At 38.3% G+C, this 5,955-nt stretch overlaps 1 pseudogene; it reads left to right on the top strand.

The window, feature by feature from the left end:
- Window positions 1-250: 250 nt before the first annotated feature.
- On the top strand, window positions 251-1,384 carry LOC109690363 (polycomb group RING finger protein 6 pseudogene; annotated as a pseudogene).
- Window positions 1,385-5,955: the final 4,571 nt, after the last annotated feature.

Below are 5,955 nucleotides of genomic sequence, written 5' to 3'. Positions count from 1 at the left end.
AATTTTAGTGTATATAAAATCATGCAGTCTTTTTCCTTTATTTTTTCTTTTTGTAGTGATGGGGATCGAACCCAGGGCCTTGTGTTTGCTAAGCAAGTGCTCAACTACTGAACTACATCTCCAGCCCAGGTCTTTTATTTTTAAGTCATTTTTTTAAAACTTAACCTGGTATCATAAACATTTCCCATATTATTCCCTGGTCTTAAGAGCTATAATTTTTGACCTCGCACGGTGGGTGACTGCCCTCGCCATGGAGGGGGCCACCGTGGTCGCGGAGGGCAAGGCGGGCACTGCAGAGGCCCGGGGAGCTGCGGCCACTCCCCGCGTCCTGCGTCCCGCGTCCCTGCCCGCGCTGACCCCCGTGTCCGCGGAGCGGGAGGAGACCCCGCATCCTTGCCAAGGCAGAGGCTCCCTGTTGCTCGGGCTCCCGGCCACCCCTTCACACCCGGTTGAAGCTGGATCAGCCTTGGCCACCTGCGAGGCCACTTTGTGGATTAGGAGGAGGAGCTGCAAGAGGGCGAGGAGATGGAGGAGGAAGGAGAGGAGGGGGAGATGATCACTTCTCCCTGAGGCTGGGGCAGGGGTGGGGGTGCGAATCCGAGGACCAGGAGCAGCGCCTGGTTCATCTCGCTGAGCAGACCCCATACATCTTGTGTTCCATTTACAAAGGGTATCTCATAGATGCAGTTACCATTACAGAAAGCCTTCATACCTTTTGTGAAAGCTGCACTGTAAGACATTTTTACTTACATTATGGCAACAAATGTCCAAAATGCAACATCGTAGTACATCAGACACAACCTCTTTATATCATGAGGTTGGACCTAATGTGCACCTAATGTGCAAATTAGTGATCAATCTAGAGGAAAGAGAAAAAAAGCAAAGCATAATTTCTGTAAAGAAAGAAGTCTAGAAGTACCTAAACTTGGTATTCCACAGCCAGTCTCCTCAAGCAAAGGAAGAGCTAAGAAAGTCCTAGAAGCAGTGTTTCGAATTCCACCTGAATTGATATGTCTTTCTTACCGGGGTTCATTTGTGCTAACACAGGACTTTTCAAGCCATTGGAAAAGAAGTTTGTCCGAGTTTCAGGAGAAACAACTATTGGACATGTAGAAAAATTCCTCAGAAGAAAAAGGGGTCTTGATTCAGCTTGTCAGGTAGATACCATTTGGGGTGTCCACCTGCTAGAGCGTACCAACCCCTGCAGGAAATCTGCCGTGCAATAGGTGACACAGCAATGCAGGATGGCCTGCTTGTCCATCATTATGGTCTTGTGGTGTCTGCTCTGAAAATCGAAGATGCTGGGGTATTCATGACAAGGGAAACAAAGAAAGGAGGCTTCTGCAAGACTGCATCTCACCAAAAATTTCCACAAAACATGTAATCGCCACTATTTTGTGCTGTTCAAGACATAACTGGACTATTTTCAGCACTAGGAATCATAGCGTTTATAGGTTCAGCTTGGGAAGATGGAATGCATCTGTTTCCCTGGTGACTATACGTAAAAAGGATTGAGAGCTCAGGTGAAAAATTCAAAACACTTAATTTTAAAATTCCTTATGATTCCAAATACTTTGAAGTTGATTTTTGCTTACCACCTTTGAGGTAAACTGGTTACTGTTTTCTCCTTTGTTGAGCCATATCCCTTTCAAGTTGGTAACTGGGCTTCTGTTGTCTGGATGGAATCAGTTGGGCAATTTTTCCTTTTGGAAACATGAATATGCTTTTGAATCAGAGATTCAAAGCCAGTCTTTGTTAAACCACAAGGTGTACTTTTAAAGACCCAAACTATTGGCTACTTTTGTATGTTGCCATCATATTTTGAACTTGTATCTTTTTTCTTTTTTTAGCAACATGACTAAAGAATGTTTAGTTCCTAAATGAATGAATTATTATTCTTTTGTGTAAAGAGACTGTCTGCTGTAGGGTTTATGACCTTTGCCATAAGCCTCCAGTGTAATAAGACATCTTAATATTTCTTACAATATGTGAGTAATTGACAGTACAATGAAGACTGTCTTGGTATTCAAGGTAGTCATTTTTCCTTAGAAAGCCTTGAAAACCCGTATTCCCTTAGGCAGACACTTCCAACTCCAACTCTTCTATCGTAAACTTGCATTCCAATTAAAGTTTACCTTCCCTGGGAAAGTTAACAGTCCCTCATTCCTCAAAGTGATGAAAACCAGATAAACGATATTAGGTGTAGCTTCTACGAGTTTCAAAATGGAAATCTCCGGGAGGGTTGGGAACAAATATTTAAGGTCCTAGAGCCTATTTCTTCAAAGCATCAACTAGAAAGTAGAGTTGAGTAAAGTTGTGACAGGTAGGGCCCTTTAAAGTATAACCATCAAACTGAACTATCACAAAATCTTTTATTAAAAAAAAAAGACTTTGAAAAAATATTTCTTACAATAACAGGTGCTTCTTTGTGATGATATTTAAATTTTTATTTGCATAGTTGGTTGTTATCAGTGCTGCTGATGTGGTAACATGCAAGATTCCCAAGCTATGGTTGTTGATATCTTGTAATGGCACTGCTTCTGGAAACAATAAAAAATTTCAGGTGAATTTCAGAAGTTTACAGAACACTTACTCATTGTCTTCTCAGTAAATTAGCTTTTGTGAATTGTGCATAAATCTCTTTTAACATTTAATAAATATTTTAGCTTAAAGAAAAAAACTAATTTTTAATGGCTATACAATGTGTAATTTGGAATTTATTATAATTTTCATTATAATTTTCTTGTTTTTAGATATTTAGGCTGTTATGCAGATTTTTCCCTATTTTTTAGATAATGAATTTTTGTTATTATAGCTTTTTCATATTTTGAAGTATTTCAAGATAAATTTCCAGAAACAATATTATTAGATGACCAGGTGTTAACATTGTTATAGCAAGTTTAAATTGCTTTTCTTAAATGTGCTAATTTATAAAGTCATTGAGATAGACTGTGCATTTGCCTGCCCAATGTCCATTCTCATTTTTATTAATAAAAGTACTTTTTTGGTGGGAATTTGACTTATTATAAAAACCTCTCTTCCTCAAATTACCCTGCAGCTAGGTCTGGCTTATGATTGAGTTCTGGACTATGGTCTATAGTGGTTGTTGCTTTCAACTTCTATTTATTTATTTATTTAATGGCAGCATGGAGTTTAATCTCAGAGCCTCACACTTGCTAGGCAGGAGTCTTACTGCTTCAGGCACTTTGCCAGCCCTGTTTTGTGGTGGGTTTTTTGGAGACAGGGTCTCATGAACTATTTGCTTGAGGCTAGCTTCCAACCATGATCCTCCCAATCTCTGCCTCCTGAGTAGCTAGGATCATAGGTGTGAGCCACCGTGCCCAGCTTGGGTTAAACTTCTAGAAAGAACTTTTTAAAAGTAATTAAAGTGAATATGGTCATCTGGCCACATCTTTTCTTCTTCCAAATTGCAAGTAGAACAATCTTCTTGCAATTTTATCTTAAGAAAGTAGAATAGGAAGCTAGAGGAAGCATGTGACTTCCTTGAAAATCCACACTAGCTCTGGACTCCTTCCTCTAGAACTCTTGGTAGGTGAGTAAATTAACTCAGGTGTAGTTAAGCAACTAGAGTCATATTTCTGTTGCATAAAACCAAAAGAAAGCCTAATAGTAATGTGTGGGAATAATTACCACCCTACAGTATGTATTGTCACCAAAATTGGCATTCTTGATCATAAATACAAAAACCTAACCTACACTTGTTTAAATGACAAAGGGAATTTGCTGGTTCATGTACTGGAGGAAGTATAGGAGTTGAATTTGGGCTTTATTAGGTACTATCCATGATTCTTTTAGGTCAGATCTCTTCCTCCCTTCTCCCTTAAGTGATTATTAACCCCATCAACATCACCAGAATAGGGAAGGGCAATTCCTTATCAATGCAGACATATTCTGAAGATCTTAAATGTAGCAAGGACAGTGGCAGTGGTGATAGACATAAGTTTAATCCATAGGTGTACTTGAGTCGCATAATATATTTAGTAGGGAGAAGTTTAAAATACAGACGATTACCTCTTCTGGAAGCTGGAACTGAATAGATTTGAATATATTATCTTATGAGAAAGCTTCTTCAGTTATTACACTAGCATATTAGCATTATGGAGTGTTCCCAAAAACTCTGAATTATTCAAAATAAGACTTAAAAGCACATTCAGGGTTTAGACTTTTGCTTAAGGCTTAAAATTTTCTGGTTTTTTCCCTTTATTTTTTAAAGAGTCTAAAAGCTCTTTTGGTAAACAATGTAAACATTTTATTAATTTTTATTTACCAAATATTAATTCAGTTTGTGTTTATGACCATCATTTCACATGCTGTTATGGTCCAGAAGGAATCTTAGGTTTTTGGAGAACAGGCAATGGCTGCAGATTTTCTAGTTGTTTACTTGTAGGCTTCAGTGTAATGGTAGCTGTAGGGTATTATATGAGACTCAGAGTGAGAAACTAAGTTATCACTGTGTATAGGTTTACCCACATCGTCCCACCAAATGGAATTCATTAATTAGTTAATCAATTAATTAATTTTTATCTCTTAGTGTATAAATGAAATAATAGGTAAAAGTTCTTGAGACACATTGATCTGTCAAGAAATACTAATTACATCTGGATTTACACAATAAAAACTTATTCAGGGAATTTTCAAACTTCTTATTTAGACAACTGCATTTTATATGGAGCCTAGAAGAAGTGTTTTTTTTACCTGTGGTCTTAGGGCCACATTCAACAAAAGCATCCTGGTAGCCATGTGATTTTCTGAGTCTATACTTTGCTTTTGCTTTTCTCATCTGCCTAGAATTCTGTATTTTGTCTTTTGGGACTTAACATGAATGTATGTTCTCTTAGAAGTGTTTTATGACCATTCCCATTTGTCTATACTTCCAGAATATCTTGTGCATAATCATAAACTTGCGTTCTAATGTAATTGATTTGCCCCCACTGTAATTTCAGGGCAGGCTGTAACTGTGTTTTATTTGTCTTTGAAACACTATAGCTTCACAAAATCCCTGGCTTGGTGGGTACTCAGTGAGTATTTGTTAAGCATATAAATCAGTTGAAGTTTATCTTAGGGATCCCTCCATTTCCTCACTTATTTCCCCTCTTTTCCCCTGTGGTGCTGCACTCTGCCTCACCGTCTTGTCATTTTTATGCCTTCATTCATCTCCTTCCTGGCTTGCTGGGATTTTAGATAAATCTGGGATCCAAACATAAGTTTACTTATGCCATAAATTATAAACCTCTGGAGACAGGTGTTCTGGTTTGGAGCTTAAACGTCCCCTAAGTCTCCATTGTTGCAGCTACTGATGGGGCTGTTGGGAAGTAGTGGACCTTTAGGAGAGGGGGCCCAGTTGGAGATGGTTAACCCTGCGGACATACCCTTGAAAGGCAGATTGGAACTCTGGACCGTTCCTCCTACTCCTGCTTTCTGACTACAATGAGTGCAAGCAACCTCCTTCACTGCATATGCACCCACTGCCATGATGTTGTGCCTCATCATAAGGTCCAAAAGTGACAGAGGCAACTATGGACTGAAACCTTTGAAACTATGAGTCCAAATACACCTTTCCTCATTGTAAGTTGTTTTTTGCAGGTATTTTGTCACAGTGACAGAAAGCTGACACAAATGGGAAAAGTGTTAATTATCCATTCAAAAACATTCAGTAATTATCAGAGTGTTTTCACACATTAGCTACTTATTTAGATTAAATTTTTTTGTGTGTGGTCCTGGAAATTGAACTCACTTCCTCACACATTTTAGGCAAGTATTCTCCCACTGAGCCATATTCCCAGCCCCCAAAATGAATTTCTCTTATCCACTTGTAAAAAAATAATACATAGTCATTATAGAGAGTTTTAAAAAGTACAGAATATCATTAAATAATAAAAGTTATTGATCAATCACAACTATTAGCACCATCAATATTTTAGAACATCGATACAA

This window comes from Castor canadensis, chromosome 3 (assembly GCF_047511655.1).
Source record: "Castor canadensis chromosome 3, mCasCan1.hap1v2, whole genome shotgun sequence".
NCBI lineage: Eukaryota > Metazoa > Chordata > Mammalia > Rodentia > Castoridae > Castor > Castor canadensis.
The sequence above is the reverse complement of the archived record's forward strand: the minus strand, read 5'-3'. Positions and strand labels throughout refer to the sequence as shown.